Below are 14,184 nucleotides of genomic sequence, written 5' to 3'. Positions count from 1 at the left end.
GCACGCTTAAAACATGGGATAGCGGTTACTTTTCTATTTGGATAAATGGTCGACTAATCTATCCAAATCGTGTTTCTCCTCACTTTCAACGGCCATGATCATGAGAATACTGAATCTGTCATTTTTCATTGTCGATCGCGGGCAATCCTTCACATGCCCTAATGCCAAGAAGAATTGTTCATTACTGGCACTGGTCTCTGGGAATTAGTGTGCATATGAATCTATGAATCAGTTGTGAGCAATACCGTGAAGTTTTTGACAACGAATCTATCATATTTGTCGACGGATCCCTTCCGTCGACAAATACGATGCCGTGCCCCCGATGTGTTTTAAATGCCAAAAGTTTTACCATTTGCAACAAGGCTGTTCTAATATTATGAAGTGTTCTCGGTGCTCTGGTGATCAAGAAAATCTAAAAGGTAATCCATGTACCCGTGATATTAAATATACTAACTGTGGTGGAAAACATCCATGCTATAATTCGTAATGCCCCGTATATAAGAAACGATTAGAGGCTAATTCTAACAAATGTAAACAATGTATGCAAGTATTTCCCTTTACAGGAGAAATATATACGGGCACAATCCTCATAATTTGTCTCTATAAAGTGATCTAATAGCCAATCATGGAATAACATGCATTCAAGAACACTTGATAACATCCGATCATTTAGCATATACATATATATATATATATATATATATATATATATATATATATATATATATATATATATATATATATTTATATATATATATATTTATATATATATATATATATATTTATATATATATATATATATATATATATATATATATATATATATATATATATATATATATATATATATATATATATATATATATATATATATATATATATATACTATATATATACCCCACCAACTAGGTGTTGGAGTGGCGCGAAGCGCCACCCCAACAGCTAGTATATATATATATATATATATATATATATATATATATATATATATATATATATATATATATATATATATATATATATATATATATATATATATAAATGATAGGATATTGTAGGGCATCGTAGTATCGATGAGTTTCAGCAATTCTTACCAACTGAGCGTTTCGCTTATGAAGAATAATATCTCGAGGTAAAAACTGATCACCGACCATAACGATTGCCGCTTCGTCGATAGTTGGAGCATTGTATCTACGCACATGTTGGCCAGTAGGCGTTTTGACAGCGGAAATAACAATTTAATGCGTATCAGTAGGCATCAAATTGATGGCTGTTTTGAACAGACGCACTAAATTATTATTTTCGTTGAAAAGATGTTGCAATTGGGAAACGATAGTCCTTTCAACGTCGGGAGAAATTTCGCAACGTGCATTCAATTCAGAATTTCTATCACTGATGAAGTACAGCTCTAAAAATTTCCTGAGAATGGTAGAAGGGACCCTGCTGTATGATAAATTTGCCCTTTTACTTTGAAAGTAGGCATAAATTGATTTTCGATTTGGGCACCAAACGACGTCATTTGGAAACATGAGTTATATTTTCTGATGTTTAACAAAAAACGCTGAGATTCTGACGTAGTTCCAGTAAGCAAAGTCTTCAATGGCTCTGGTTGTGCAGCCAGTTGATATATGATATAGGTCAGGAATAAGCAGTTTCGAAAATAATTATAATTTCCGATATTATAGACAATTGCGTTACGATAAAGGTGAGAGGAGAGAAGTAAGCAGAAGGGTGGGGGAGAGCTGTTTGCAAGCGCCGTGGTACCCGCCAGGCTTGTCCCTTAACTTGCGGGGACAGGGTAGACAGCCTCCAACGCTTTCCTTACTTTTCTCGTAAGTGAACCTTCAATCTACACAAAATGGGAAATGGTAATTGGTGCGAAGATGAACTTTTGTATAACCCCACCCTGTGCTTTGTACAGAAAAATCTTGCTAAATGAGTTTCGCCCGATACGATAAAAGAGTACATGGCTGATTTCTTCGAGTCTTCTTCTCTTTGTGAGACCCGTAAATTGCTTTTTTTAAATCTTTTTCCGAATGAAGTCCCATCGAAGCGCGTAGGAGCCAATGCTGCATTGAACTGTGCTTCGGACATTATTTCTTCGCTTGCAAAGTGCGATTCCCAGAACATAAAGCTTCCGGACTTTGTTCGCCTTGAGTTTATAGACAAAGCCGCTCTGAACGCGGTACTGGAGTCGAGAATCCATATTGGATACGAAATTTTTCGCGCTAAGCCTTTTCAATCCATTCCGCGTCGATGCTTTCGCTGTCAAAGTACTGACCACCTGATTGGAGCTTGTCCCCGCTCACCAGCACATCCCAAGTATTCCAGATGTTCTGGCCCTCATGTGAATTCCAAGGAAAATCCTTACCAAGCCTCGCCAAAATGTGCAAATTGCACTATGGAACACGTAAGTTTTAGTCTGAAATGTAAAGTTCTCCGATCGGCTCTCAACAATGCTAATAAATGAATGCTCAAACTCCGTTTAGCTTTGTGTCCCTTAATATTAACGGTACAAAAGACAAGGACCTACTGATTAGTGAGCTGGTTGAAAATGACATTGTGTTTTTATAGGAGCACCTTCTCTCTAAAGTGAATGTTGATAGCCTAAAGCGTTTTCGGACCCATTATACCTTCTTGAGAGCCACCCAGAAAACCCGTGGTAGACCATCGAGACCATCTATTTCAGACATAAGACTCAGCCGATATTATTGCAGTGACGCTAACATCTTAGCGATAAAATGTGGTGATACCGCATTTATAAACATTTATTTCCCCTGTAATAAAAAGACTGTGCAGTCATTTTCTAGTTTTTCACAAGTTTGCAATCGCCTACAAACACTACTTAGCGACCTTACAAAACAAAATACCAAATGGGTTCTCGCCGGCGACATGAACACTGACTTATTATCTAATTTTGACCGATCTGAAATCTTTCTCGATTCACTACCTGGAGGATTCCATCTTGCTGATAAAGATCTTCTATTTACTTATAGTCACAATCGTGGTGGTCTTACTTCAAACCTTGATCATGTAATTGTGTCAGATTCAACTCTACTTTCATCAATAGTTCATGTGGACGACTCTAAAATTGACGATCATTTACCAATCACATGCCAACTATCTTGCTCCATGTCGAGCTCTATGCAACGTAACTCTCCCAAGTGGTTCTCAAAGTTAAACTGGGAAAATACCAATGTTCTATTTTATGTATTGACATTGTCCCAGTTATTATCATCTATTAAGGTGCCTTTCCACTTATTGCAAACATCTGTATGTACAACTTCAACTCGGGTAGATATCAACTCGTATTATCAGCAAATAGTTTTCTGTCTAAAGTCTGCCGCTAAAAAAGCTGTCCCCTCTGAGCGCGTGCGAACGGGTACTCGCAATCCCTTTTGGAAAGTTAATCCTAAAGTGAAGATGGCTAAACAAAAAGCAAAGTTCTGGCTCCCTATGTGGATAGCCTGTGATCGTCCTCCTTCTGGTTCATTTCATCAAATAAAACAGAAAACCAAACGAGAGTACAAATATTCCGTGCATAAAGCGAGACTGAATGCCTGGGATGGCCCTTGTGACAAGAAATCCTGGGATCGCGTTATAAACAGTGTAAAGTGTTTCTCATTAAAAAAAAATAAAATAAAAAATCATTAGAGAAACTTCGTCTCTCATTAAAAAAATACTTTGCTTTCATTTAATATTAATCTCCAAAATCATTTTACAAAGCTTGTCAACTCAGTCCTCCCAATTCGTATCAACCAATCTCAAGTGTTGTCGGTGGAAACTGGTGTTATACTCCGAGCTCTTAAACAAGTGAATAAGTCCGAGTCTCTCGATAGCGTTGATCTTTGCTTCACGTTTTTTGCTTATTATTGTCCTTAATTGCCGAAGCATTTGCAGTTATTGTTTCAGATGTGTTTGGCACAGTCCGTTGTGCCAGATAGTTTTTTGTCCGGTTGTATATCTCCCATAGTCAAGAGGGGTAAGGACTCCAGTGCTTGCTCTAATTACCGTCCTATCACTGTGTCTTGTTTTGTTAGTAAGCTATTTGAGTATGTACTGCTAACGGCCATCAACTCCAATTGCAATTTTACGCCCTTCCAGCTTGGTTTTAGAAAAGGTATGGACTGCGTTCAAGCTCACCATATTGTGGGTCGGCTAATGAAACAAGCTGTTGCTCTAAAAAGTCCCCTGTATTGTTTGACTGTTGACAAATCTAGTGCTTTTGACAATGTAATTTGCTTTGTTTTCTCTAGCAGCCTCAGGTGTTAACCTTTCTATTGTTTCCGTGCTTAAGTATTGGTATGCTAATTTTTCAGGTAGGGTGAAGTGGAATGGTAATGTAGGGGAGTATATTCCTGTTAAAAAAGGCGTTAGGTTAGGTGCTGTGTTATCCCCGAGCATATTTAAATGTGTTTTGGCTTCGTGTCTCCAACGTCTTAAAGCGTCAATTTTTTGCAGTGATAATTTAGGAATTAGTCGCGTTGCATATGCTGATGATGTTCTGCTTCTTAAACAGACAAAACATAGTCTAATCACCAACTTTGACCGGATTTCAGCCGCACTATCCAGGGTAGGCCTTTCAGTTAATGCCTCCAAATGTGAGTTTTTGTGTTTTGGGAGTCCTCCACCAGCATCACCTATTTGCTTGGGTTCTTCAACAATACCATGTTCATTAAGTATTAAATGGTTGGGTCTCTCTTTTTCGAGGTCACTTTCGTCTACTTGTTCCACTAATACGTCCAGCGTGCTGAAAAGTATGCGTGTTGGTTACGGAAAAATTTCACCAAATCGTGGTCGGTATAACCGAAAAGGACTATGGCGTCTTTATTCTAGTTTTTGTGCCCCTGCTGTTTTTTATCTTTCTGGTTTTGCTTTCCTCCTTCGCAAGAAGGATACAAAGAAAATACGCTCAGGGTATTTTAATTATTGCAAGTATTTGCTGCGTCTGCCTCGGTGGTATCGGAATCATACAGTCGTTTCTAAATTTGATATCGTTGATGCGCCCTCGCGACTGAAACAATTATCTAAAGATACATCTCTTAAAACTCAGCAAATGATTGGTGTTTTTCACCCTCTTTGGCCATTTTTTGAATTGAGGTAATTTATTTATGTTGTATGTTGTTATGCTGTTATGTTATTTATGTTGCTATGTTTTATTCTTGTTTTTTTCTTTTTTGTGTGTTTACTCCACAGTTTAATGTATTTTTTTATTATTATTATTATTATTTGAAATTAGTTTGTTTTCTTGAAAACAACTTGATACGTGAATAAGGCCTACAGGTTTGAACGTATCCAAATATATAATGCCTTTAGGAAGACCCAAAAACCGAATATTTGCATTTATTACAAAGGATGATTCTTTGGAGTCACCTGAACTATCAAAAGTGAAAAGACCTTGAGAACAGCCTAACAGATGAAATTAACAATGAGTGAAACTCAACCTGGACCATCAAATGAAACAAGACCAATGCGGGCAACTAAAGCAAAGGGCATTACTAAATTGTCTGAAGTAATCACAATCCAAAACGAAGAAGAAAGACAAATGTGGTTAGAAGACAAGAAACACTGAGAATCTGAGCGATTCAAAAATGAAAATAAAGAGGACAGACACACGTGGTAAGTTACCATGGTGTAATGGAGAAAATACTCATCCTTTAGCTCTGATGGATTCGAGTTCAACTCTCTTTTTGGTAACGATATTTGTATGTAAATACTAGTGGGGGCACTTCGCCCCCCCCCCAAGCCCCCCGCGCGCGTAAGTCGTTACGCGCCATTGTAGTTGTGTCCCTATGTCCCACCTGTGAATATGTATATACATATATATATATATATATATATATATATATATATATATATATACTAGCTGTTGGGGGGGCGCTTCGCGCCACCCCAACACCTAGTTGGTGGGGGCGCTTCCGCTCCCCCCAAGCCCCCCCGCGCGCGTAAGTCGTTACGCGCCATGTTAGTTACGCGCCATTGTAGTTGTGTCCCTATGTCCCACCTGTGAATATAGATAGATATATATATATATATATTTATATATATATATATATATATGTTTTTAACTACGTAAAACTTGCGAATATACAACATTCTTTGCTGTCCCATTGTCTGTGCATATAAATAGATTGTCAGGTTTACCGACTCTTGAACATGCAACATATTATGGTCCATGGGAAAACAATCTGTATTCAGATCTATACCTCATGATTCTAATGATTGCCCTTGAGCTTTGTTGATGGTGATTGCTAGTCGACGATTCCCTGTGTCGCCGTCGTCACTTATATATCCCCGTGTGCCCCCCGGTGTCCCGGTCGTCATTTATATTCCATGTGTTCCGGTCGTCATTTATGTCCCGGTGTCCCAGTCTGTGAATTCTCTTTGAGGGTCCCGGGCGTCATTGATATTCCTTGTGTCCCGGTGTCCCGGTCGTCATTCGTGTCCCGGTGTCCCAGTCTGTATATACATTCGTTTTTGAATTGGTCTTTTTTTTAGGTTTTAGTTTTCTGCCTTTTTTTAGTTTTTTTTAGTTATACCTCATGATTCTAATGATTGCCCTTGAGCTTTGTTGATGGTGATTGCTAATCGAACATTCTCTGTGTCCCCATCGTCATTTATATATCCCCCTGTGCCCCCGGGTGCCCCCGTTGTAGTTGTGTCCCTGTTTCCCGGTCGTCATTTATATTCCCTGTGTCCCGGTCGTCATTTGTATTCCGGTGTCCCAGTCTGTATATACATTCGTTTTTGAAATGGTAAATGATGAAATAAATTTTTGTATTTTTCCCTTTTTTTTCTTTTTATTTTTTTTGGTTTTTACATTTTTTTAGTTTTTTTAGTTTTTTTTTCTTTTTTCTTTTTAGTTTTTTTTTTTTTTTTTTTTTAGTTTTGTTTTTCTCCTTTATTTTTCTTTTTCTTTCCTTTTTTTAGTTTTTTTTATTTTTTAGTTTTTTTAGTTTTTTAGCTTTTTTAGTTTTTTTTATTAGTTTTTAGTTTGTTTTTTTCTTTTTAGTTTTTTTTGTAGTTTTTACCTTTTTTTTAGTTTTTTTTTTACTTATTTCCTGGTCGTCATTTATACTCCCTGTGTCCCGGTCGTCATTTGTGATGGTTTGTTGACGGTGTTTTGTTGATGGTGATTGCTAATTGAACATTCCTTGTGTCCCGGTCGCTTTCTCTTTGAGTGTCCCGGTCGTCATTTATTTTCCCTATGTGCCGGTGTCCTGGTCGTCATTTGTATCCCAATGTAATTTTGTAATTTCGTCAGTCGAAAACATGACGTCAGTCGACACAGAAACATGACGTCACCTGATCCACAGACAGACAGACAACTTATTTTTATATATATAGATATATATGTATATATATATATATATATATATATATATATATATATATATATATATATATATATATATATATATATATATATATATATATATATATATATATATATATATGTTTTTAACTACGTAAAACTTGCGAATATACAACATTCTTTGCTGTCCCATTGTCTGTGCATATAAATAGAATGTCAGGTTTAACGACTCTTGAACATGCAACATATAATGGTCCATGGGAAAACAATCCGTATTCAGATCTATTCCTCATGATTCTAATGATTGCCCTTGAGCTTTGTTGATGGTGATTGCTAATCGACGATTTCCTGTGTCGCCATCGTCATTTATATATCCCCCTGAGCCCCCCGGCGTCCCTGCTGTAGGTGTTCTGTGTCCCGGTCGTCATGTCCCGGTGTCCCGGTCTGTATATACATTCGTTTTTGATTTGGTCTTTTTTTAGGTTTTAGTTTTTTACCTTTTTTTAGTTTTTTTCTTTTTTTAGTTTTGTTTTTCTCCTTTATTTTTCATTTTTTTTCTTTTTCATTTTATTTTCTTTTTTCAGTTTTTTTTAGCTTTTTAGCTTTTTTAGTTTTTTATTAGTTTTTTGTTTTTTTTTTTTTAGTTTTTTTGTAGTTCATTTGTGTCCCTATGTCCCGGTCTGTAATTTCGTCAGTCGAAAACATGACGTCAGTCGACACAGAAACATGACGTCACCTGACAGATAAATATATATATATATATATATATATATATATATATATATATATATATATATATATATATATATATATATATATTTTCTTTTTAGTTTTTTTGTAGTTTTTACCTTTTTTAGTTTTTTTCTTTTTTTGTATTAATGCTAAAGCCAAGGTTCAAACCTGGAGCCTCTCGGACCTAGAACCTGAAACATAACGCTTTACCAACTCAGCTACTTCGGCTTGAATACATTCGTTTTGAGCAGCTTCCTCGGGTGTTGCCATTGTAGGTTCTTCAGTCATTTTACAATTGGAAATTTCTCTTTCAACGGTCTTCTTACAATTAAAAATTTGTCTTTGAACGATATTCTTAAATACCTGTGTCCTGGTCGTCATTTATATTCCCTGTGTCCCGGTCGTCATTTGTGTCCCGGTATCCCAGTCTGTAATTTCTCTTTGAGTGTCCCGATCGTTATTTATATTCCCTCTGTCCCGGTCGTCATTTGTGTCCCGGTCTGTAATTTCTCTTTGAGTGTTTTTTCTTTTTAGTATTTTTTAGTTTTTTAAAGTTTTTCTTTTTTCAGTTTTCTTTTTCTTCTTTATTTTTCAGCTTCACTATGAAATACATATCGCCGAACCTTTGTTTTTTTTAACTAAAATCTGGTAGGCATTGATGACCTTATCCAAGTCAAAATCCCAAACCCAATCATCATCGCTATCATTTTCAGTTTTGATGTTTTGACTCTCGCTGTCCAGGTGGATCTTCATCTAACTGCGCGGTTTTGCGTTCTTTAGCCTCAAGCCTGTTTCCTTGCTGTTCTTTTGATACCTCGGCACGCTTTCTTTTCTGACTTTCTCTATCAGCAGCAAGTTTTTTGGCATAGACTCTTTGAGCATCTTCATCGGCTTTTGCCATTGTAAGTTCATCAGTCATTTTAAACTTAAACATTAATAGATTTCTACGTGAACATATATGTCTTAAATATCTTTAATGACGTCACCGTCATAGCAAAAATGACGACAACTAACTTCATGACGTCAGTCGACACAGAAACATGACGTCACCTGACAGACAGACAGACAACTTATTTTTATATATATAGAAGATTGTCAAAACAAATCTGATTGGCTATGCACACGTGGTTAGAATACATATGACACCGAGAATCTGAGAAATCTAAGCAAATCAAAGTGAAAATGAAGAGCAAAGACACCCGTGGTTAGAAGACAAGCGACACCGAGAATCTGAATGAATCAAAAATGAAAAGACCAAAGACACACGTGTTTTGAAGACATGTGACACCCATAATCTGAGCGAGTCCAAAATCAAAATGAAGAGCAAAGATACACATGATTAGAAGACAAGTGACACCGAGAATCTGAATGGTCAAAAATGAAAATGAAGAGCAAAAACACACTTGGTTAGAAGTGACACCGAGAATCTGATCAAGAAAAAAAATGAAAATGAAGAGCCAAAACACACGCGGTTAAAAAACAAGTGACACCAAGAATCTGAGTGAGTCAAAAATGAAAATGAAGAGCAAAGATAACGACGGTCAGAAGAACAGCGGTGTCGTAACCTTCGACACCAACAGTGTGTGGCGCAAAGACAAGTATATACGTACAAACATGCCATAAACTCAGTAAATGTTACATTTAAGTCAATAGAACCCTTCAACACTGCTTGTATTCACTGTGGAGCCCTCCAATTCTCGAGGAAAGAGCAGCAAACAAAGGTAATTCCTTTGGAGATTGCTGCTTGCATGGTCGAATGTATTGTTACTACCACAAATTCCAAATGAATTGGTTTGATTTTTTTTAAGACGTCACTTGCTTTCTGATGCATTTCATAAACGTATCCGAAACTTGAAGCGTGTTTGCTCTAGCTTTATTCAACGTACGTGATGATTGAACCGTAAATAGTCGTAATATATTTAGCTTTAACGTTGCTGGACAACTTTATCGCAAAATCAATTAAGTGGCATATCCATCACAAACTACTGAAAGTAATATCAATTATCACAAAATCAATTTAGCGGCACATCCATCACAAACTACTGAAGGTGATATTAAGATACCTTCATATGGCCAAACGTACTTTTTAGACCCCGATGAAGCTGTTGAGGAACGCCTCGCACAACCTTTAAATTATGGGATCTCACGTAATCTAATGAATATCTTAGAAGAAAAATTACGAGATACAAAGGACTATTCCAAAGGTTACGACAAGATGCGTGAAGCAAGGATGTTTTTTCTTTCATACGGGGTGATTGTATCAATACAGTGGTTGTAGAATTTTGGATGAGAAATTTTTTAAAAAGAAAGAGCCATATCTAGTGCTTTTTGTAAGTAACGAAAGATAATACTAAAATAAAAGGCAATTTTTTACCAAAACTGCGTCTTCGTTTAGGAGATGGTGTTGCGCACGTATATTATGACAAGATAATTTAAAACACGTATCTGTTGAAAAGTTGCTTTTATGGTGTATGATGTCATATTTAAGTGCTCCGTTATGTCCTTCCCAAAAATTTCGTCATAACCTAGTTTTAAAGGTGTTCTTTGTATTATAAATTAGAAAAAAAGTGTTAGCTTCAGTATTCAACAAATACGGGAAATATGTTTCACGAAAACCAGTTACAAAAGCAAAATATAAAAATAGCAAAAATAAAAATTACCCAACTAATATGCGTATTGCTCTTTTTGTTGTCTAAAAAGACACAATTTTTAACAAAACCGGATTGTTAGGCAGCGCAGCATATTCAAAATATGGTGGTTAAAAATAGTTGTCTTAATAAGCAAAAATAATTAGCATAATCTTAAGCGGCTTTGTTCTTAAAGTCATTTTTGTCTCAGGCAGAAAAGTCCAAGGCACAGGTTGAACTGGATATATATTTAGCAGACCAACTACAATGTGAAAAGAAGCATTCTTGGTACTTTTCCCACATTTCCTATCCGGAGGAGTTTTAAAAGTACGGTGCTAAGCCCCATCTAAGAAAACTGGCACAGAAAGCTCCCCACATACCAATTTTGCTTACATCATTTTTTGATGGGAGCTTCGTTGGGTAGTGCCGTGTGCCAGAGGTAAGATTTATTTCTTTTGTCTTATTTTATTGTCATACTACCTACGTCATTTTACATATATATTGATTGTATATAATTATATATACTGTTTTTTTGTTTGTTAAAAAAAGAAAATAACTAAAAAAAAGGTGGGGCTCAGGGGGGGTACTAGCTGACACTCCATATTTTGCTGAGGCGCACAGCGCCACAGCCACGCGTGGCAGGGGTCAGGTAGTTGCTTATATAATTTTAAGTGACAGCTTAAAGCCAGAGGCTAGCTCTAGCCAGTTCTAGCTTAACCTCTAGCCAGAGGCTAGGCCTATATCCATTTTCTTGTTTACAGTCATTTTGCTTGCCTCATTTCGCTAATGTTACTTCCGCCATTTTTAAATGGAAGCATCGTTGAGTATTGGCATGTGCCAGAAGTCTGTTTTATGATTGCCTGAATAATTTATTTACAAACTACATATAAATAAGCATCACTTTTTCAAAATTTATGGTAAATACATTTATAGTTCATGGGTTAACTTTGTGTTTGTTATAGCTGTTGTTTGAAAGGTGTTAAGGCATTTGTCGCATTTCCTTTTTTAAACCCAGATGACGAGGACAGCTTTTCCCAAAGTCAAATAATTTGATTTTTCAGGCCATTTGAAGAATTCTTACAAACACAACGTAAAATTACGAGGGAATAATTTTTTCCTCACCTGTGTTTTGTCGGACGTAAAAAGAACAACTTAATGAAAATAAGTATTGACACGGGGAGATTTTTCCCCAGTCAAAAGGTTTGATTTTTTTTTCTCAGTGTGTGATAAATGTCTTGGAAATATTTTCACTTAGCTTCTTTTTATCGTTTCAGCACTGGTTAATAAGTTGGAACCTGTAAAATAATTAATAATTACTTAAATCAACTATTATTAATTATTAAATTAATAAGTAATTGACCCGTATGTTGCAATTTTGCCGAGTTTCTGAGAAATTACAGAAATTAAAGCTATTATCTGTGTGGGCATTAGTATTAATAGAGGTGAAGGGTATGTAGATTAATTCCAATTTATAGTAGTTAGGGGACAGGTAAAAATTTCAAACTGTAATTTGTTCCATAATAGTCAACCTTATGAGCGAAAGTCAGGGTGAGATCAATGCTGGAAAGAGTCAGCCCACCTCAGTTAAGTTATCCATAAGCTAAATTAGCTAAGTTAACAATCCATGCAATATTAATGCATAACTTTCCATGAATTGTTGTCATATATAACCTTATACAGCCTATACACTTCAAATGGTCTTGACCTTGTAATTTTAATCATGGGTTTATGTAAATTTTTTGAAATAAATATAGTGTTCCATTTTTGGTAGATCTCTCTGCTAATCTCAAATTATACCAGAGACGATCTGGTGTACCAGAGGCATTTTTTTTTTATTCCTTTGAGTTTATTCAGGCTGTTTACAGTAGTTGCAATATTTTGGAGTTATTAAGATGTGGGTTTTGTTTATTTGTTTTGTGTCTTTGTCTTTTTCTCTTGTATGTTGCGTGTGATATAATTTAACTTTGCGTTTTTGTTCCATTGATAAAGCTCCTGGACGTGGAATCAAAATATTCTGATTTTTATTATTAAAGTTTTTTTTTGTTTGGTTCGCTGTTTTATTTAAGTTATGTCCGTTTTTTCTCTCTTAAATTCTGCAGAGGACTGTAGCTGTTTGCCGCTGTCAAGTGGCTAGAAAACCATGTTTTGTTAACGTTAAATGGTTACAATTTTTTAGAGTTTTGGTAATTTTTACTTTGTGGCGGAAGGACTAGCTAAAATAATAAAATTAAATCTAGTTAGAGTTGAATCACGCAATTATTTTGAATTGGATGGTTCTCCTGGGAATCTTACGAAAAAATAAGGAAAACTCTAAGCTGATGAGGAACGTCACTCATGCCTAATGAGTGTGGGCGCAAATGAAAGTAAATATATTTATTTAATACCTGAGGAAACCGTCGAAAAGAAATACATGCAGACAATAAAAAAGAAAAAGCGAGAGGGGAGAGAGAGGAACGCGTAACATGTGACAGAGTAGATAACGTTGGAAAGAGAATGAAAGTGCACAGAGGAAATTGAGTAAAAAAAAGAATACTGTAACCGCGAAGCAAAACAAACAGAAGCCCAAAACAAAGCAAAACAAAGACGAACTAAATAGGAGGAACATTAATATAAACTTAGGATCCGGGAAATAAAACACATATTTGCCTTTTTTTCAAATCAATTGGATTATTTGACAGCAAAGAGTACTCTAGGATTTTTTTCAACGACGGAGAAGTGATTTACTCTTTCTGCGGTTTTAAACTGAGACCATTTAGTACATGGCTCCAAAAGGGTTATAGAGTAATTTTGGTAGAGTAGAAATCTGATCAATTTTTATAACAATAATACTGTGAGATTTATTAAAAAATCTGTGATCAAAAATAGTCTCATCATAATAAATTAACTCCTTAATGCTGCAACGTTGTAACACTTACATGCTAGTCTGAAGACAGTGTCCGATGTGAAATTTGTTTTTACTAATTCCACCCTCTCAGTTTGAAAGGATAATCAGTTTGAAACTTTGACTGAATAACATTTTGTTGTAGGGAAGATGTAGTGAAAATGTCTCTGCATATAATTGGCTACGAGCAGCCGCAGCATCTTTTGAAGAACCGATGGAGTATGAGATCCGAACTGGTAAAGATCAGAAGGCTGAATCCCACATTATAGCTAGTGTTTCTGGTGACTTTGCCAAAGCGGAACTGTAAACTTTGCTGAGAAGTTTTTTAATTAAGCTGATAGTGGATAATTAAAATGGATTTAATGAGTATTTGAAAACTGCTTTAAGAACGTGGTCCCAGAGGGGTTATGAATTGTAGAACAGCGTACAACATATTTTCTTTTTGTACATTAGTTGCACAGTATTTGTTACAAACATTAATCCAGCTACTTTTTCCATTTACTGAAAATACTGCTGTTATACACTTCCGTCTAAAAGGGAAAAGCACTCCCCCAATCCCCAGGAGTATGAGGACCTTCTTCCTGGGATACTGTTGTAAAAATAAATACTATAAATAAAGCTTACCATGC

The 14,184-nt window shown here is 35.8% G+C and overlaps 1 protein-coding gene across 1 annotated transcript in view; it reads left to right on the top strand.

The window, feature by feature from the left end:
• Positions 1–13,916, top strand: part of LOC136030331 (choline transporter-like protein 4) — a 51,201-nt gene extending 37,285 nt beyond the window's left edge. The window contains exons 6-7 of the transcript XR_010618255.1: positions 10,886–11,113; positions 13,701–13,916. The gene's annotated coding sequence lies outside the window, so the exon portion shown is untranslated. The remainder of the gene's footprint in view (positions 1–10,885; positions 11,114–13,700) is intronic.
• The last annotated feature ends 268 nt before the right edge of the window (positions 13,917–14,184 follow it).

Source organism: Artemia franciscana, chromosome 8 (genome assembly GCF_032884065.1).
Source record: "Artemia franciscana chromosome 8, ASM3288406v1, whole genome shotgun sequence".
NCBI lineage: Eukaryota > Metazoa > Arthropoda > Branchiopoda > Anostraca > Artemiidae > Artemia > Artemia franciscana.
This window is presented reverse-complemented; position numbering and strand designations above follow the sequence as displayed.